Consider the following 21,900-nt stretch of genomic DNA (forward strand, 5'->3'; position numbering starts at 1 on the left):
ATAATAGGAAATGCACCCCACTACAATGGTTGTACATGCCTATTTTCAAGACTACATTTGATACCCTGCTAATAATGAGAACCCCTCCTGGTGGCATGAGCTAGAATGAGAAATAAAGACACAGGGCCTCATTATGAATGTGGCGGAAAGGCAACAACAGCGCGGGTAGTGCTACCGGCACCGTTCTTACCTCTCCGCCACATTACGAGTTCTGCTTGCCAGTGCCAGACTGCACACGTGGTCTGACCACGCGTGCAGACCGGCACCCGCGAGCAGAACTCGTGATTGCACCAGCACCGCTATTAACGGGCAATTACCGGCCCATTCATCTCGTTATAGGCCGGTAATGGCCCATTCACGGGTGCCGGGGCAGGTAGCGAGTTTGGCCGTAGCCGTGCCCTTAATAAGGGCACGGCTACCGCCAAACTCGTAATGAGGCCCATAATCTGACCCTGGCGCTTTGCACATTTCTTAGGATTCCATTGGCAACATCTTAAACATTATTAGGTTGAAGGCAATGTTCTCTTTTAAATGATGCAAGAACAACATGTTACTTTATACTGCAAAAGTAAGTAATCAATGTTAAACAGACAAAACTAATATAAAAAGTAATTTATAATTCATAAGAAAAACATGTGCTAATCTTGTAAGCTTTAATGAAAGAAAAGGGTAACTTTAATGTGCTTCTGCATGCACGCTGCATTGTTTTATGAAGAAAACGACGATGCAAAAGTGATATACAAAGTTAGAATGTGCATTATGCTGGTCCGATAGCACAGCGAGTAGAACGCTCGCTTTGATATTTGTGCAGAGTCTGCTGATGCAGGTTCAAATGCAGGTTCAAATCCCGGTGGGGCCACACACCCAGCAGCGCTCAGATGCCTGAGGGTTCGTAGCGCTACATAAAAGCTAAATAATAATTATTACAGATTGCAGTATACCTTTTGATAGAACAACATATTGTTTGATTGCTATTATAAGTACAATTTACATGGAACAGAATCTATCTCTCATGATACATTTTAGGCTGGGAAATAAAAATAAAAAAAAGGCCCAAAACCATGGTCTTAGTTTGGTAAAATAATCTATAAAGACAAGATGGATGAATGTCTGGCAACCAATTATGTGCAATTTCAAAAGGAACCGCTGGAGAGAGGTTCATGAACCTATGACCATGCAATACAATATGTTTCACAAATAATGTGTCTGTTGCATTAGGCCTGAGCCATAAAGAATAGATTACCATTCAGTGCTTTTGATAAGTTCATTGATAAATTCAAACGTATGTTTTTTGTTGATAGAGTCAAGCCACACATATGAAATGCAGCTAAATGTATGGTAAACATGACTTTCGAATTGTGCAGGAAAATGTTGCAATGGCAAATATATTATTAATTATAATTTCTGAACAATTTGTCTCATTTTAAAAAATGAATATAAGCATGGATTCTGCAGAAAAATGAAAATCAGATGCACACAAAATGTATATTTTAGAAAGTATGATTTATACATGATTTGCATATATTAAAAAATATATATGCATGCAGTGGCAGAAACTAAACAAATATCACCAGATTCAGAATATTCTTACACATTTAATATGCTATTTTTTCACCAACATCATATATCTATGAGAGAACTATTTCATAAATGAATATTCTAGTTCAATATTGGTCTTACTCCAAAGGAGGTGGCTACTTTGTAGCTGATCCAACTCCTTGTGACATATAAAATTCAATGGGAAAATAGAAAATTAAGGGGCTCCATCACAGGCTGTCTCCAATCTAAAATGCAGTGTCAAAAGATGCTGCATCAATGAAGTTTGTTGAGTATTTAAACTCAAACATATAGGCAGAAGGGAGAGTTTTGGGAAAGCAGTGAAGCAAGAGTGTCTGTTCAACAGGCAGGAAGCAGACTTGATACCAAGGGATACAGATCCAAAGGCATGACCAGATTAACTGAAAGGGAGTTTTGGAACTGGTGCACAGGCTGAAATTGAGGACTGGCGGAGCTGCCTGGGGCAGTCGGTGTCTCTACCTGTCCTGCACCTTTGAAAAACAAAGAAAAAATAAGAACCATGCACCCAGATTAATTTCCCAGAAATTAATTAAACCCAGATATCATTCATAAATATTTTATGATGACTGCCTAAAAGCTATATCATGGAAAGGGGGGGATATAATGCAAGGTACATGTTCTTTTTGATTTCTAATTAAATTTGAGACCTTAGGAAGTATCATAATAATACATGGGTCTGTGTTTATATGTTGCTTGTGAAAGAGTGTCATTCTAGAAGGACATCTGCTAAAGGGCATCCACAAGGTTGCACTTTCACCTGATCCCTTCGCATTTTCAATATAGGGAGGTTGCTCCAATGCCCTTGCCCCCGCCCCACTTTCCTGCAGTACCCAAACACAACTGTACCAGCCACTAACTCAATCTATTGTCTGCTCAGCAGACCATTTCACAGAATAGTGACACACTTTGCATCGGCCAATGGGATGCAGCCTTTTGTGCATTGTGTCTCAGGATTTCAGGCTGCAGACCACAAATTGAATACAGATGTTCTCCTGCAATTTGAGATCTCCAGTGGTATCAGACATCTCAGATTGAAATGTGGAGTGACAAGTCCTTTGATTGTTGTCTGACAGAGTCAATAAAGTAATTGAAATGTATTCCTTAATAAACAGATGGAACTAGGAGTGCTGTGAGGGTGAGCCTGATTTTTATTTAAGTGAGTGAGATAGGCACCAATGTCCTAACATTTCAAATGAAACAGAAAGCCTGAGAATCCCAATCCTTTGAAATTATTTGCATCCAATCAAACATCACAAAATATGTCAAATAGTATTCATGCCCCATACTTTGTGACGGATTGTGCCCAACATTCTTTATTTATATCAGTCCAATAATTGGCAAACTATAGGAGGAGCAACACATTTTTATAATGCTAGTGGTAGTTCATAGTAAACAGTTTTATTTCAAGCGTTATTCTGAGAACTGATTCACCTTTTGATTTAAGGGGCATGTGCTATGGTAGACACGATTCTATAATGCACATTGATGATTTCAAAAATGTTAAATTAAACAAGGTATGGTTCTGTGACTTTATTGTGAAACATTTGAGTCTATTTTCTAAAATGGTCATTTATATTTATGGATGTTAGTGTGATTATGAAGAATAGATTGAATATTTTAATTGGAAGGACAACGCTAGTGAGATGCTAGCAGGCAGAACACATTTCTTTTCTGTATACAAGCTTCCGGTATTCGTTTGTAGTATTGTGGGTGCCTTCCTCTGACTTAGCAGTTGGCGGCCAAATTGTAAATCCTTGCTTATTATTTTAAATAAAACGACATGTTCATATTAAACTGACTGTTTCTTTTCCCATACTGTGGGGTGGACTGTTGCAGTGGGAGGTGGGGTGATGGGAGATCAGTGCCAATAATCCAACAAACATAGAAACCAATTAAACAGTACATGTGCAGACCATAGATATATTTCATTACAAGCTCTTCCTCCCTCAAGGCAAATGGCTGCCTCAGTAGCTTCTGAGTATGCAACGCTATTATGCATACATATTAGAAAAGTGCTTAGTCCATCTAACCTGGGAAATATTAATGAGAGAAACATGGACAATCTAACACGCCCCTGGCTATAATACCCCAGAATCCTTCCCGCTCATGGCCGGCCAGCACTGCCATTTTACAGCCATGCACATCCTCTTTAAGGTGCCCTTTTGCTTCCTGGCAATTAGGTCTCAATTCCTTGCCTTGGTGTCCCTGAGGCTTTGATTCTTCTTAAACTCCCCTGCCTTCATCAGGGAATATTTGGCATACCAACCTGTCTTTCATGAAGGCACAACACCCACAAATTGACCTGTCTCTTTCCACTCGCAGATAACAGATCTCCAGCCACCGCAATCACCTCCTCATGTGTGCCAAAGGGGTTCATATCTGAAAGCTGCTTCTTCAGCAGTTTAACTAACTAGGGCATAGCCCCCAATATCATCTTGCCTGATATGTTATCTGTGCCTCCTCATTCCATCTATTAATTTACCGTAGATGTAGAACCCAGTATCAACTCCTATTCCAGCCGCATGACTTCAGACCTTCTCCACTGGCACAACACATTTCTGGTCTAGAACATTGTGGGGCACCTCCCCCTCTATTCCCTCTTCATGGCTTGGCCACAATTCTGCATTAAGGTCACCTCAAATGTGCTGTTTCAGTTTTACCCTTACACTGATGTAATCCACCCCCCTCCGCCCCCTTGATTTATTAATTAGGGAAACCTGTTTTCTATCGCCCTATGCATTTCTACAGTCACAATCCTAAAACCTGCTACTCCACTGAATGTTGCTTGCATGCAAATAAACGAGGCTGGTTGGCATTCTCTCTGCAGTTTTAAAAGTCAAGAAAACATCAATTTAGATAAAGTTTGCAAACAGATGAGTTTGAAATTGTATATGGAATCCCAGCACCAGTCTGTTACATTTGCATGTAATGAACTCTCTGGAGAACAGCAGGTTAATTACATGATGCCATAAAGGTTTGGTGAGACTCTAGATGCCTAGACTCACTTAAGTGGTTAAAAGGGTCAAATAAGAGACATAATCTCCTTCAATGCAGCAATAGGTTCTTAAAGCAACAATATTATTTTTTACACACCTCTAGATGATATTGGGCCAATATTTGCTTAACCTATCTAGATGATTTTGACAGAGTCATGTGACAGTATGTAGTCAATATCACATTACATACAGAGTGGAATTGTTCTGAGTAACAATGTCGAATAGGGAAGTGTCACTTTCCTGGGGTAGCTAGATAATTATTTACACATCCAGTATAATGTGTGTGCACCTCTTCATTCTGGCTTATTAATTATCGCCCAGTGGGGGCGACTATCCATCAATACGACGTACTCACTGGCTTGGAGCCCTGACAGGTCAAGCACTTGGCAAGCGTCCAATTATTCCAAACAGGCCCACTGCTTTCTGGGTTTAAAATGGAATTCCTGGAAAAGATTCCTCTTAGGAAACATTGTATATGGCTGCCGAAATGTGAAATAACTGGGTGGTTGATGGGTTTGAGTCTAAACATTCCGGAGGTGGATTGGGCTACTCATGACTGTACAATTAAATTGTGTAATTGATTGTGTTAATGCATCTCACTAGATATTAAAGTTTGCGACACATTAAGCAGTCACTTCTGTTCTAGGAGACAATTGGGCTTCATTACAAGCTTTCCAGTGCGGTAAAAACGTGCCAGTAATTACGTATACCAGCGCTTTAGCGCACCAGCCAACTACTAGTTTGCAGGGTTGGGTGGAGTAATAACCTCCAGCTAAGAGATGGAGGAAAGTCTGCCGCTCCCTATCAGCAAGAATTGCTGAATTTACAGGTGTCCTAAGGGACTCCGTGAATGGGGACTAACGTCACCCGGCACTTGTAATCCGGTCAATGCCAGTAACAGTAATTTCATTTGCCCGTATCATGGTGGATTTACAGCCAGGATACCGGCAAAGCTGTAATGAGCCCCATTCATGTACAGTGAACTGGTATACAGGGAGATGTGATTTGCCCAGGGTAACACAATTTGGTCAAACATTGAAGCTAATAATAATAATTATAATAATAACAATAATATTCTGTTTTCCCCATTCTGCAGATGGTACATTCGTCACTGGGCCACACTGATGCAACCTGTTCACCAACAAAGGGCCATGTATTCTTCTTACAGACAAGGTGATCGAGTTGTAAATTATAGATGTGCATGTTTAACTTCCGGCACACGGGGTCCCCGAGCTGAGGCTGACATTTTGTGAAGTGCTAGAGGGATGGTCTATATAAGCTTCCAAATAAACCAATGTATGATTTGGCAATAATATAACAACTTTATCCTGCTTCTATTGATACAACCGCCAGGTGAAATGCATCCACACAGCAACGTTGCAATGTGTACATTTTTAGACTAGGGGAATTCACATTTCGGGGCTTTGATGAAGGGGGGCTTGGTGCTCGATCAGTCTGTCTTTACAACAGGCACAAAATGTGACATTTTGGCTGAAAACTAGATCCATTCCAATGTTAATCACCAGCACAGCATTAGAATGAGACCAAACACAACCTTTTGCGATGGACAATTGGCACTGAACCATAACTCTTATGAAAATGAATTAAGCTAAATCGAGTGATGCTCGAAAATGCAATTACTTCTCAGAAGATGGCCTACCCCCTCTGAAAAGAGACAGGCAGCCGTTTAGCAGCTATAAACAGTGTAATAGCATTTTACTGGTGAACAATTCATAGGACTGGCACAGCAAGCACTTGTGATCATTGGGAACCACACCCAGCAGACCTGACCAGCCTTGCAAATTGTTTCCAGGGGACTTGAATATTGAAACATGTTCAATCCTGGCTTATTAAAGTGTATAAAAAAGGACGGGACATTTACTGATTTTATTGTTTTAAGTCTTGTTTGCTATTTATTTTGGACTACAGCTACCATTAACTTTAGCCTGCATAGTCAATGGTAATGGATCATGGGAGTCATAGTCCAGCATATCTGGAGAACTACAGATTGCAGAACCCTGATTTAGGTAGAAAGTGTGCTATGGACAGGAGAAATGGCATCAAAGTAAGTGCAATGACTGACCTAGACCTGGTGGAGCAAAGAACCCCATGAAAGGTATTCCCTTACTCCAGTTGGGCTGATGCAAAAGTATTTGTCCCAGGATCTAGTAGAACATTACTGCTAATGATGAGTGCACTGATAGAGTTGCCTACAGAGATCTGCAGGAGATGCAGGGCCCAGCAACGTTGACCATTCATGTAGCACACACAACTCTTTCTAGTGTCCAGTATCCTTCATGTAATGGGATGCCAACTAAACGTCTGCTGTGACTCTGGCACAGTCACTAAAGAGGTGATCTGCGGCTGCTTGTGCACAATGAGTTCCTGTGTGTTGGGTACCCTGAGGGTCACTGCTTGGGTTCCTTGGCACTAGAGATCTTTCACGTCCCCGGCTCCAGCCCTTCATGCAGACCCCATGTAGTAGCTTGGCTCCTGACATCTCGGAGAGGCCTGGTCCTTAGGTGGATCACTGTGGGGTGGACTTTTCATAATAATAATAATTATAATAATATAATAGTATAATAATAATAATAATAACTGCTTCATAACGGATTCCTCCTGCTCCTACGTGCTACTATAACAGGCATTCTCATTACGTTCGTAATTACAATTTCATTTTTTTCAATAATTCTTTAATTTTGCAAGAATGAAGGGCTGAGTCGCCTCTGCTACTCTGCTGTAGGATTCAGGCCTGCAAAGTTCAGGATGTTCTAATGTAAGATACCAGCGCTTAACTCTTGAGCTATACACTGAGACCAATTTGGCCAGAAGAGTTGGAAACCTTCTGAGTTGTGTCAGAAATGTGTTGCTTTGGCATGCTTGACTCATTTGCTTAACTTTACACAATACTATTCCCTCTCTTCAATCCCCACCCCTTCCCTTCATGCCGATTTCCTTAACACTTGCTCTCTTACCACTTCCATTGTATACTTCTTGGTGGAGCTTATTGACTGTTTTGTTCCTTAGCTGCATATATTAACCAGGCCTCAGGCATGAGTATAATTTGGTTTATTGGCATGTCCTTTGGGGCTACACTGTTTTGTTGTTCATGTTAAGTGCCTTATAATGAGTCTTGTGGTAATAGAAAGGGCATTTGGCATTTTAAATACCTCCAATTAGCACATTGAGATTGATATTGACCCATCATCCAATCAAAATGTCCAGGGTGCAGTCAATAACTACTGATATTGACTGTATTCTGAACATTCTGACTCAAAAGCAAACCGGGAAACACAAATGCAATTTCCAGGCAAGGTTTTTTCAAGAAGGCAATTCATCTGTGGAGAAGCTATTTCTTACTGCACCATCCTATTTAACACAACATAGAGAAAGCTAAGCCATGCAATTTCATTTCACTTTTTTATAGAGCAATGTTTTACTTTTACATGACACTTAATGCATGCTCATGTTAAACTCACTCCAGTAATAATCAACTTTTCAATTTAAATGTTTAACATATGAATACAACCTTATTTAAATGCTACAAAATAAATACACATTTAATGTACTAACTATTTGGCTAGTTCCTTGACTCACTGTTAAAGTACCATTTTTACTTAGCCAAAAAATACTTTGAAACATGTATTGCTTTTACCACTAAGTGCTAATAGCCTTATAGACCTCAGGAGGGGTAATTATCGCATGGTATAGTTGCCCTTCCCCAACCTATGTCCAACGGCTTCGTCTCGGACCATAACTGGGTGGCGGGTCATTATCCTGTGATAATGACCCCACCCTCGGCCTATAAGCCTATATTGGGGTTCATTGAAAGAATGACATGTGGGTAATAACCAATATTTATCCAAGCAGTATTGTAGTTTCTATATATCGCATGCATTAACTAGCCAACACATTCTCAACTATTAGTATGTGGTATCTTAAAAACATGTTTTTATTGTTACCACCAGATCATAACGAAGACCTGCCTACCTTTCTTTGTCAGGCAGGGTTCCTGTGTCCATTTGGCCATTTAACACATGTCTTCCCTGCTATCTATGAAAGGGTATTATCTGCAATTTCTTCTGCTGGGGAAAGGGCTCGTGAAATCTCAGACCAGCATTTCTCCATCCTCTGATTCTTGCCACCATTCCATACCCTTACACTGGACACCACACAGGTGTTAAAGACCAATTACCAGAAAAACCTCGAATGCACACCCCCTGACACGCAGGTATTTGCCACTGTTGGCCTGCCTCACAATTATTCGAATAGAAAACTCAGCTCCGACTAGCCAAGCCATTACCCACATTTTTCATGCACGACTCAAAGGTTCAAGAGACCATGTAGATGGTAAAAGTGGCACCAAAACATGACAACCAGAGTAGGTCTGAATGTCACAAGGCCTAGTAGGACCGTTATTGTATCTTTCCACCACTTGTTGGATAGGCGCCTTAAACAATAGCCAATAAATAAAATAAGTAATTGTGGCGGATCTGATAATGATACTCAGCGTGTTGGCATAGTTCTGACTTCAAAAAGTAGCAGCGTTCAGGCTACACACACATGGCTGCGGTGAATACTTGCCGTAGTCCTTCATGCTCTTTCCTCAGTGGTTGTGTCAAAAGGCAGAAATAACCAGAGCAGTTTTCAAAGCTGCTGAATGTGCTCACTCGCCTGGTAAGGCTGATCACAGGCTTGGCTAGTAGCAGGCATTACGCATGTGCAGCCTGTATTATAGGCCTGTAATACCTCCAACAGATTCTACAGAACCAATACACCTAGAGCAGGCTTGTCCAACCTTTTTGAATGTGGGGCCGAAGCATTAACTTTTTGTCACCCAGTGGGCCGGCGAGCCAAAAGTCAACAACCTCACCCAAAGCAGTATATTAAAAAGCGATATTGTGTGACCTTTGACACAATAGCATCACAGGCAGTGATAGCCATGCAGTCCCAAGGATAGCTTTTGGTGTCATGGGCAATGATCAAAGGTTAGTTGCTTGTGATTTCTTTCAGTGTCTATGTGTTAATATTTTTCTGAAATAGTGGGGGCGACCGAGCGTAGTGAGGGAGCTACAATGTTCTAGGGAGGGTTTGGGGGGGATCCCCCCCAAGAATTTTTTTTCAAATATGGGGTTGAAATGGTGCATTTTACAGCAGAAAAGGTGACCAAAAAGCCATAAGTGTACAATCAGTTCTAAAGGGGAACATGAAAATTCCATGTCACCAACAGCAGAAAAGAACATTTTACAACACAACACATTTTAATGATCAATGTGTCCACAGTGTAAGACAGCACTGTCACTGATGTAACACATTGGGCCTCATTACGACCCAGGCGGTAAGTTACCGCCTGGGCCGTGACTTTACCACCATGGCGTAAACTACGTTTACGCCATGGTGGTTGGCGGACTTACCGCCCCATTCCGACCTTGGCGGGGCGGTAAGTCCCCAATCCCCATTTACCCTTCCCCATTCCCATTTTTGCCCCATAGGGCATAATGGGAGTGGGGAAGGCGTTAATTACGCCACCGTAAATTACGGTGGCGTAATTAACTCCATGGTCCCTTAGCGCCATGGATTTTAACACCCGCTAAAAGCAGGTGTTAAAAGCACCATGGCGCTAGGGGACCTCGTAATTGGCGGTAAGGGGTCGGCGCAGCTAACGCTGGCGTTAACCCCTTACCGCCAGGGTCGTAATGAGGCCCATTGTCATGCTGGTTGTACCCAAAATATGCCTCTGTAGCAACATGTCTATGCTGGCTGTTCCCAATTTAGGCCAGCATTGTCCTGCATGATTGATGCTGCCTGAGCATGTGCAGTGTGCCCAATACATATGGCAGCTTATCTCTGTAATACACATTACTTCTGTGGTGATGAAAGAAGCATAATTCAATACAACAGATAAAATGTTGAAAAGCGATCACCCAAAGGTGAACCTAATTGAAGAAACGCAATGTGAGCACAATCTAAAAGTATGCAACCTAGCAGGCCTAGTGCACACTTTACCTTTTCTTTCACCAATAAATCGGGGGGGAGAGCGCGAACGCAGTCCCCCACTACCAGAAATAATGCAGTCGTGTATCCCGCATTTGGGAACATAGCAGGGGTCAGCAAATCCGATGTGCAATGGGTAAGCCTCACCCTGGGAGATCTGCCCTTGAGATCACATTCTCCCCTGCCAGCTAAGTATGAGTTGCATGCAAGAGGGCAGGGGTTGGGTCAGTTCTGGGAAGCCCTGCTAAGCGAGGGTGAGAAGGCAGGCCCTGACCCAGCCCCAACCCCCCAATCCCCGGAAGCTCTGAGCGTCTGCAGAGCTGCCTGTCCCGCGTGTAGGGGGAAGCTCCAGCAGGCAGAGCCCAGCAGAAGAGCAGATTGTAGCGCAGTTCCTTTCTCCCATCAGGTGCTGCTCGGCCCGAGATTTCTAAAAATAGCAGGATGGCTTGAGCAGGCCTGTTGCAGTCTGCCCACTGGCCTGTCAGCCCCACACGGGCCCATGGCCCTCCTGAGCATAGCTGCTCAGCACTGGCCCCATTCACACCATCATAATCATCCTGGACCTCGACGCTCCACCACCCCTGAATCTCAGAGTTCTGCTCAATGACAATGCTGAAGCTTTGACATCTTTGCTGTAACCATATGCCGTGTTGTGTCAGCCGAGCCTGCACAGCGCCAAAGGCAAGTATTCCCTTGTCAGGGCCCAGAGGTCACTGAGTCTTCCAGTGCCATCCACTTGGCACGGCCTACTGTTCCCAGCGTTTTCTACCCACAAATCAGCACCACTGCCAAACAGAACTGCATCATTGGGGCCCATCGCTGCTGTTCTCCGACTTGACCCCAGCCCAGCGCAAAGGCACCCATGCTTCTGGTCTGATGTTGAAAAGCCTGGCTCTGCTGAGATCCGAAAGACAAGAACTAAGGTATTTTGGGAACATAGTACTATTGTTTTTTGTGTTGCAACTGTATCAGCTCACACCTCTCCTGAAGGGTGTAGGCTGCCCTCAGACTGCGCTACCAAAAGAGTGAAAATAAGTTATACCTTTTGGGCTTGCCTGTTTCACTTTTATGATTGGGATCACTGCTGCATGGGTATTAAGCGCGTTATAAATAACCTATCATACCACTCGTATTTTCTCCAGAGCTGCAGCAACTATTCGAAGTGTACTCCGATCCATTTTGTGAACAAACTCAATCCACTAACAAACGAAAACTTTGGTTCCCATTGATTTGGATTTGGATTTTGTTTCCTTTCTATACATTTCTGGAGAGCATTTTTTGAAAGGTTGTTCTTGAGTGTGTAGATTATTTGCTATTGCCCACTTTTGCTGAATGGCAATTTCGACAAAACATTTTTTTGCCGCATTTTTTTACGCTTTTTTACCAAAAAAATATAGATGGTAATTTTGGGTAAGGTATATAGAAAGTGAGGGTGCAGGGATTCTGCCACCGGTTTTTGTTGTAAAAAAAGCAATAAAATTGACCCAAATGAATGTGGTGAAATTGGCATTCGCCATAAAAAAGGCAGAGAAAGTTTATTGATACGATTATTTATGTGTCCACAGGTCAATCACAGCATGGCTGGGATTTGTAAGGGGGCCATGGTGATTGAATCGGGTTTACTGGTGAAAGTATGGTGATCCAGCACAGAGCGGCTCCTTTTGTGCCAATGTTTCCAAGTCTCCCCCCAAAAATATTGTGACTGATGATGCTGATAGCAGTCTAGAATTCTCATTTGTCTTGTTCTTTTATGTGTCCCGAATAGAGCACAGAGGAGTTTTGCGCACAGGCACATTTAAAAAAAAAATGTAAAAAAAAATTTTTTTTTTTTTTTTTTTTTTTTTTTACTCAAGCATTGTCCAACATACGGCCTGGCGGGCCACATAAAATGGCTTGGCGGGCCGCATTGTGGCCCGCGGGCCGTACCTTGGACAACCTTGACCTAGAGGGTTATATGTCATTTTACCGACCACAATTACAGAGTGGTAAATTTCATTGTGGACAAAACACCAATTTTGGGGGGATTTTTTAAATTTGAAGGTGGCCCCCCAAACTCCCTGTTTATTTATTTATTTTTTTTAAAAACTCTTTTTATTAGTGGTCGAGAAAAACACAAAACACAGCTAGAGCTTCATCATACAGATCGCAATCATCATGGTACGGTAATGCAGAGGAACACAGTACATATAGTATACATTTTCCCAAAGCGGTGAGTCTAAGTGTCGCTGTCACCATCAGAGATCATATCACAAAGGAACATTCTAAGGGGACCCCAAATATCCTTAGGTCTGCAGGCCGAAGGGCGTGTGAGAACAAACTGCTCCTCAGCCTCATTCACATAGACCAGTTCTCGGAGGAACTGCTGCACAGTGGGTGGCGACGGATTTTTCCATTGAAGCAGAATACATTTTTTAGCCACTGCACATGTGACATTAAACAGTCTTCTGGTCTTTTCGGAACATTTTCCGATGTCCCCGAATAAATATTTCTGTGGAGACAGCGTCGGGGGGATTTGTGTGATCTCCTCTAGTATATTTGCCACCTCCCTCCAGAACCCAGCCACCACCGGGCAGCTCCAGTACATATGGAACGAGCCAGCGTAGTCTGCTCTGCACTTTGGGCATTGACTCAGAGCGCTTGAGACAAACTTGGCTAACTTGGCCGGGGTGTAGTGCAATCTATTGAGAATTTTAAATTGGATTACTCGTAGCCCAGTGTTTAGGGAAACCTTATTGGTAAGTGAACAATACCTTTCCCAAGTCTTATCATCAATAGGGATCTGAAGATCCTTCTCCCATTTATCTCTGCTAAGACCAGGCGTGGGCGAGTGTGCTTGTACCATGGCATATAGGCTGGACACACCTAAGCGGCCTCTGGATGTGATCATCTGAACGCAAGGGTGTGTAGGGGGTTCATCGGGGAAAGACGCCCAGTATTTCTGGAAGGCCGATCTCATACGATGGTATTGCAGAACTCTAAGTGGGCCCCTGCCCAGAGCCCCAGTTATCTGCTGAAGGGTCACGAACTTTGCATCGATAAACATATCACCCAGGCACATCTCGTCGTCAGGGTCCCAGGCCGACCGCAGGCAGGCGTCATATGTTGGGGGGATACCAGGGTATCTCCATAGGGAGACCTCCGGATTATACAGGCACGACAGTCCCAGCCTCTTGAATATTGCCCGCCAGGCTGCGACCGTACTACTGACAGGGTTAAAATCACATGAATCCCTGTAACGATCATCAAAAATGACAGACTGTATGTTCGTGGGTACCGTGGTAAGTTCTTCTACATCTACATGTGGGGGGCCCCCATCCCTGGAATACCAATATTTAGAGAACTGGGCCTGGGATACATGATAATAAAGTTCAAAATCAGGGGCCGCCAGCCCACCCGCAGAGTATGGTTTAGTTATCCTTTCCCACCCTATTCTTGGAGTCTGTCCATGCCATAGGAAGGCCGTGGCCATAGACCTAAGTTTGGTAAAAAATAGTCTTCCCGGCCAAATCGGTATGTTCACAAACTGGTACAGTAATTTGGGGAGGATTACCATTTTAAGGACTGCTTCCCTGCCATGCAATGATAACGGAAGGCGGTCCCACAGTAACAGTTTATTCTTCAAGGCCTGTAACGTGGCATCGTGATTATCAGTGTATAGTCTATTTTTCCCATGTGAGACAAGTATACCCAAATATCTGATGGACTCGCTGGACCACCTCAGCCCGCCCAGAGAGACAGGGCAGGCTGTTGCCGGTGTAAGAGGAAAGACCTCCGATTTATCCTTGTTTATGGTGTATCCAGAGTATGTAGTGAATTCTTGAATCTCTGCCATTATGGGGGGTAGGTTATTTTCGGGCTCACGAATATATAAGAGTGTATCATCAGCGTATAGGGATATTAGCTGTGTGGCTCCCTTCAGGTTAATGCCCTTATTGGCGTGTCGAAGCCTTATCGCGATTGCCATTGGTTCTATTGTCAGAGCAAATAATATAGGCGAAAATGGGCAGCCCTGCCTAGTGCCACGTCCCAACAGAAACATATCCGAGATTGTTTGGTTTGTTAGCACCCGGGCACCGGGTTTCGTGTAAAGCAACTGCACGAATCTAATAAAGTTCGGGCCCATCCCAAACGACTCCAACACTGCCAGCAAGTAGGCCCAGGAAACAGAGTCGAAGGCCTTCTCAGCATCTAATGATACGGCAACAGCGTTCCTGCCTGGGTCAACCTGGGCCAGTATTCCAAAGAGCCTACGTAGGTTAAGTGCCGTAGATCTAGCGGGGATAAACCCATTCTGGTCAGGGTGGACCAATGCGGGGACCGCAGGCAAAAGCCTGTTGGCCAGTACTTTGGCGAATATTTTGGCATCTGTATTAATGAGAGACAATGGCCTGTAAGACGACATATCTTGGGGGGGACGGCGCGGTTTAGGGAGAACAGTTATTAACGCCTCTCTCATGGATGGAGGTAGTATGTTACATTGAAGGGATTCCTCCCAGACCCGCAACAACAATGGAGCAAGCTCCACACTAAACTCTTTGTAGAACTCAGCACCGAGGCCGTCTAATCCTGGAGCTCTATTGGACGTTAAATCTTTAATCGCCTCGGCAATCTCATCTGTAGTAAGAGGCTGGTCCAGTGCAAGGCGGGTCTCCTCTTGGAGTTTTGGAATCTTAAGTGCCGCAAGGTATTTCCCTATCTCGGTGGCGGATTTAGTATCTCTATTACTATATAATCGTTCATAGAACACCGCAAATTCAGCATTTATTTCGTCTTCATTCACTACAACCGTACCCCCAGGCGTCTGTACGCTGGTAATACGATTCGGGTGCCTGTCTTGTTTGAGTAAGTTGGAAAGTGACCTGCCCGCCTTATTTCCTTCACCATATCTGCGGGCTCGGATAGGGGATGCCATGTACTGCACTTCTCTAGAGGCCAACTTACTGAATTCCTGAAGCTGTGTCTGTATGTCGGCCAATATGTTCTTGTCATGGGTGCGAGAATAAGTGTCCTCCAGTAGTTTCAGCTTGCCTTCAGCCAGGGCCAGTTCAGCCCTGACTCCCTTAAGAAGGCCAAAAGATTTAGACAATAGCGCACCCCTGACCCAGACCTAAAAGGATTCCCACACCGTGGAGTATTTATCGACTGAACCTATGTTGATTTCAAGAAATTCAGCGATCTCAGTCTGAAGCCCCTCAACCGTCCCGGGGTCCCGCAGCAATCCCTCAGGCATCCTCCATCTCCTAGGGGGTCTAGGGCAATTGTGAAAAGCGACCTCAAGTGTTATAGGGGCATGGTCAGATAGTGTGCGGGTTAGTATTTCGCATGCCTTTGTACCAGCAATTAGAAAGGGTGAGACAAACCAATAATCGATTCTGGATTCGGAATCATGTACCGATGAGTAGTACGTGTAACTCCTCGTAGTCGGGTGGAGAACCCGCCAGACATCTTCAAGGAAAAGCTGAGACAGAACATCCTGTACCATAAGAGAGGCCCTGCTAGGTGCTCTCACAATTGTGCTGGATCTATCAAGCACCGGGTCTATGGTAACATTGAAATCTCCTCCCCAAATTATGGTAGGGCTATTTACAGCAGCGATCAATTGATATACATCAGCATAAAAGGTGGGATCATCAATGTTAGGCCCATATGTGTTGACCAACAATATCCGTGGGCCCAATATCGAGCCCCAGACAAGGACGTATCTGCCCAAAGGGTCCAGTTTATGGCCCTCAAGCCGGAGCCCAAGATTCGGGTGTATAAGAATGGCAACCCCCCTGGACTGGGATGAATAGTTGGTATAGAACCTGGAATTGCCCTAACCGGGCATGATGACCTCATTATCATTTCCCATAGTATAGGTTTCCTGTAGCATAATGATTTGGGCACCATGTCTGACAATGTAATTTCCCACTTTTTTGGCTTTCGAGCGATTGTTCAGTCCCCTCACATTCCATGAGATAAGTTTAACCCTCAGAGCATGAACAGAACTTTACAGGAAATGTAACCTATGGGTAATAACAAGAGCGTGAGGAGAGCTATACGAAAGGATTGCGTGGGTAGTAACGGACAACCCCCAGACATAGTATCATGCATCTCAGACCATGTAAGTGAGCTCCAGACCACTAGTATCAACATTAACCAACATGAACTTCCCAAAAGAACCTTCTCAAAGCTGTGACCCATGTAGAGGGGGGGCATACTCACTTTACAACATGGGGTTCGAAACAAACAGTCCCAACCTTTCCCCCCTCTAACCCACCCGCCACCCTCACCGTCTCCCCCAACTCGACAGTGTGCAACCCCAAACTTGTGGAATACTCCCGGGGTAGTCATGTTGCCTCACATGACCGCCATCCCAGGTCTCCAACGCCACCACTCACAGAAGATGGCTGACTGTAATCTCAGAACAGAATGGCCCATGCCTTGGGGACCACAATAGCTCAGTGCCAAACATTAAGGTGTCGGGGGGAAATTCTGCCGGGGTCGGCCGGACCGTCCGCGGACCTCCAGGCAGGGAGGCCCCAACTCCTCCCGTGTATATCCCAGACGAGATGAGATAGAGTATGAGACGCACACAAGGAGCAAGGTGACTCTGCTGTTTATTAGACAAAAACGGCAGGGATGGGTCAAGGAGCGTACGCGTTCGTCCTGACACACACACAATCGTGGGGCTCGCAGGCCCTTTTTACTGTATTATGACGCGCTACTTGCGTCACTTCAGAAAGTTAACAAAAAACCTATCGCCACTCTTCATTGGGCGTTCGAGTGGTAGGGTTAGTATAGCACACATATAGAGAAAGATATTAGTGGACAAGGTGTAGTCAGGTGGTATATCTGGGTTGTCCCTACAATTAGATACATGAGAATTGTTACATGAAGACTCCTGAGGATTGGCTAAATGTGCTGGCGTCAGTGATAAGAGCCCCATGTTCTGATTGGTGCGCCCGTGAGCTTCCCAGCCTGGGACCACCGTCGTTCCCAGCTCTCGGTGTACCTGTAAGTTGCAACAATGTTTCACTATGGGTACATGCAGACAATGTGAGGACTTATTCATAGCTAGACGGGATACCGTTCCCACCGTTGCAGATGTCCATTGAGCCTTTCAAGTGTATCTGCCAGTGTCTCGTAGCGAGAGATCCAGACGCCTCTGTTCTCCCGGGTTTGGCATCTCGTCAGGTTCGGCTTGGTCACGTGGGGATGGACCGTGAAAGAGGCATAATTCTTCACAATTAATATTGTTTTTCTACCGCGCATCTGGTTTAATTTGTCGGTGTGGCTTTAACGTTGGTGCGCGGAGTGCGAGGTTGCAACATCGTGCCTTTGATGATTTATTCTTGGAACGTGGGTTTGCAACATTGCGACCTTGGCTGGTTGCTTCGCCGAGCTCATTCTGCAGGATCAGCAACTGACTCTTGCCTTGTTGATGTCCTCGGGAGCTCTCGTTTGAGGCCTACTTGGGCCTGGTAAAGTTGTCTGTTTGGTGCACAGGTGCTTTAGGTTATAGGAGCATATAATTCCATAACCAGTATTGTCTTCATTATACTTTTCATGGCGGTAACTGGTTTCAAAGAGAAGCGTGAGCAAGCTAGTAAAAGTTCATGACGCGTCTTGCGTTTCTGCATTCTGAAAGCCTATATAAAAATAATAAAGATGCACGTCCGTGAATATGCCTGTCGCCTACGTCATAGCACTGAGTATATTCTTCGTGTAGGTTGGTGTGGGAATGTCCAGTGTGTATATTTGTACAGATGTGCTTCCCGTTGTCTAAGTCGTCATGGCATCTCTAACGACGTGTAGATTTTAGTCTAGTTGATCCGTGCCGCAGGTGTCGGCATGGCCAGTGCGGGCTGCTGGGCAAGCAGATGGACACATCCGTATGTTCCTGTACCAGGTTATCTGGTCGTCTGGTAAATGGACAAACTCTTCTCGTGGCGGGTGTTTGGGTCGTGACCCTCTAGGCCAAGCGCGAGAGGCGAAGGACGGGAGCCTGGTCTTCCATTCTCCCACTTCAGTCCCCCCTCTGGTCGACTTGTCGACCACAAACATATCCTTCTCGTTATCTCCTCTTACTCGCCATATCTTAGTTATTCCTCCGAGATGTCCATAGTGGTTTACATGATCTTCAAAAGACCAATACATATATTCACAGGTACCCCCAGGAGTACAGTATATCCATCTTCCTATGTAACTCCTGGGGTTTCTTGGGTTCTCGGTCTTTACTGATGGTGGGTCTAGATGGTTGGTAATTATTTGGGTGCGCAGCTTCTCCCTTTCCTGTATTATTACACCTGTATGCTGGCCGTCATCTGCTGGCATCAAGGGGTGCATTCCCACCATTTCCAGCAACTCGTCAGTAGTGCGTGCCTTTCGTGCCTTCCAAAATCTAATTATGATCAGGGTAGCTCCAGCCAATATAGTACAGCCCACTATTATTTTCAGTCCATCTGACAGCCATGATGGCATCCATGACCATAATAGTGAAAACCAGCTCTTATCCTTATTCACACCGTTGCTTTCATCCATCATTTTGGAGTGCATCTGGGCCAATTGCGAAACTGCTTCTGTCAGTGTACCATTGTCAGCATCATTGGCAGGTATGAACGTGCAGCATGATTGTCCTATCTTTGCACAAACTCCTCCTTCCATTGCTGTGAGAAGGTCCAATACATATCTGTTCTGGAGTGCTACCATCCTTACAGCTCGCAGCTCCTCTTTTATTGCGTTGAACCCATTTACTGTAGAATTGATGGTCATCATTAGTTCCCATCTAGTTATTTGGAGCCATTTTGCGTTTGCGTAAGCCTGTAATCCCGGGTGTATTATTGAGGAGAAGAACATTGCTGCTCTGCTGAATAGTCTGTGTTCTGGCGGTATTGATGTTAGTGCCGTTACCGACCTTCCCCACAGGTAATTTCCTGTCAGCGGCTCTCCTTGTCTTTTTCTTCTATTTAGGACAGTGTCATTGCTGTTGGTCCTGTTCCCTTGCTCCTCCTGAAGTGGTGCAGATCTCTTTCTTCTCTTATCCCCTTCATTCATTCTAGGAAATTTCGCCACATCGACGTGCTTCTTAGGTACCACTAGTGATGGTACATTGACGTGTACCATTGTGCACACACCATTCCACAGGGGAGGCAGTGTATGGTATGCCTTTTCTCCACAGGCCCAATAATGGTCCATTATTACTGCTGTTCCCGCTCCCCCCTCAGGTAACTCCGTCACACTTGCGCAATTGGTGTTATATCCTACGTCCACCTCTCCTTTATGCTGGTAACATACCTTGAGGTCCATTGTTCAGGGCCGGTCGCTCTCCTCTTGGAGGGAGGGGTATAGAAGCTTCAATATATGATAGGGCTTCGGATGGGTTCTCAAAGAAGTGCGACCTACCAGCGTGTTGAATTCTCATTTTGGCCGGAAACATTATGGCATATGTGATCTGCCGCTCTCTGAGGAGATTCTTGACCGGTTCATACGAGCGTCTGCTAGCCTGAACAGAGGCGGAGAAATCAGGGTAGATATGTATGCGATTATTCTCATAGAGCAGCGTGCCCGTCTCTCTGGCCAAACGAAGGATTGTGTCTCTGTCCCTGTAGTTTAGTAGACGAGCAATTATAGTTCGCGGTGGTGCCCCAGGTTTGGGAGCCGGTGCTAGGGTGCGGTGTGCTCTCTCGACAAGGAAGTGTTCGGACAATGCATTGGGCCCAAATAAGGACTTAAACAGTTCTTCCATATTTTTCTCCATTTGGCCCTTGCCGAAGGATTCGGCCAAACCTACCACTCGGACATTGTTCCTCCTGGACCTAGATTCAAGATCCTCGCACTTACTCTGCAGCTTGTTCATAGTGTCTTTGATATGAGCTATGTCACGACTGTGTTGACCAACAGTATCCTCGGTAGTACTTATCCTACCTTCCGCCTCAGTGACACGCGCGCTTTCCTTATCGATTCTGGCCTTCAGGGAACCTATAGTAGCAACTATCCCATCCAGTTTGGTATTTACAGCCAGAAAGCCGTTCTGGACTAGCATGGCCAATTTATCCTCTCTGTCTAGCACCTCACGCTCGCCCTGCTCACCCCCGCTCCGCTGGGTGTCAACTGGCTCAGAGTGACTGACCGCATTGGTAAATGTGTCCATAGGGCCCTTCTTCCTGCCACCAGGGGTCTTAGGGGCTCTGTTGGATCTGCCAGGTTCCCCGATGCTCTTAGCAACTCTATTCGTGTATTGGATCTGAAACAGGTGCTCTGCAGGGTCGAGGCCACCACCTCCGGGAGCGGACACGAGGGGACCTCAACTGAATGTGGGATAAGGATGGATTGTATCCTCCCGTGTCAATAATGTCCAGCTCACCTCGGGACACTCAGTATAACGGCCCTCAGAGGTACCCACCAGCAGGAAGCAGAACGGCCGTGTATCCAATGTAACGAGGAACTAGTAGTAGTTACAACGAGCGGGGATCCGTCACAGCACAACGAAGGGTGGATTGCAGCCCAACCAGCAACTATACTGCGGGTCTAGAGAGGCAGGTAAAAAGCAGGAGGACCGCAGCCCTAAATCAGGAGTTCCGGAGGTAAACCCCCCTGCGCCGGATGCCGCCTCACCTGTCGAGCGGAGCACTCCAGATATCTCAGGTGCCCGGCCCGGTTGGAAGCGGTCGCACGCAGGGGCATCAGCACTCAGCAGCACGGGCGCATCCGAAGCACGCCGCCCGAAGAAGCAGGATTGCAGGCCCAGCGGTCGACCCTGCCGGAGGGGCCCAGAGGGGAGCAGGCGGCAGAGCAGGGGGCCACAAGCCCGCCAGCGGGACCAGGTCTCAAGATGGAGCGGCGCCCACAGCACCACCCGCAGCCCGTCCGGCTCGTGGGGCTATGCGGCAACAGGATCGCGAGCCAGAAGAAGCCGCAAGGATCAGGGCGAGGGGAGGGGGTCCAAAACAGCAGCGACGGGTTAGGAATGGGCCGGGACACAGATCGACCATCCGGCGTGGCACCGGGCCTCCAAGTCCTCTCCGTCCGATGGCAGGCTCCGGCGCCAAGGAGGGGGAGCTCCGCCCAGCGCAGGCCCCAAGAAACAGCAGCCGCGGCACTCGGGTGGATTCCTCCGGAGCCGGGAGCCGGCCAGGGAGCGCCGCCCGTGTCGGAGGAACTTCGTGGGGGCAGATCTCGGAAACGCAGAACTATTTCGGGCTCAAACTTCCACCGCCCGTGCAGGACCCCGGCCGCAGCAGGTCGACCAAATTGCAGCAAACCAGTCAGCCAGAATGAGGATTTATAAGTTCAGGATGTAGAGGCAGCGTGGGAGCCCCGGGTTTAAGCAGCCATTTTCGACATGCGCAAC

General features: G+C 45.7%; 1 protein-coding gene and 1 non-coding gene across 2 annotated transcripts in view; both read right to left on the bottom strand.

The window, feature by feature from the left end:
* The window catches only part of PDE4C (phosphodiesterase 4C), a 1,504,034-nt gene that overhangs the window by 1,148,317 nt on the left and 333,817 nt on the right, over window positions 1-21,900 (bottom strand). The window lies entirely within an intron of this gene.
* On the bottom strand, window positions 10,603-10,764 carry LOC138462197 (U1 spliceosomal RNA). Its single transcript, XR_011264805.1, has one exon. It is a non-coding gene; the product is annotated as a U1 spliceosomal RNA (small nuclear RNA).

This window comes from Ambystoma mexicanum, chromosome 1p, assembly GCF_040938575.1.
Source record: "Ambystoma mexicanum isolate Mex_15411 chromosome 1p, UKY_AmexF1_1, whole genome shotgun sequence".
NCBI lineage: Eukaryota > Metazoa > Chordata > Amphibia > Caudata > Ambystomatidae > Ambystoma > Ambystoma mexicanum.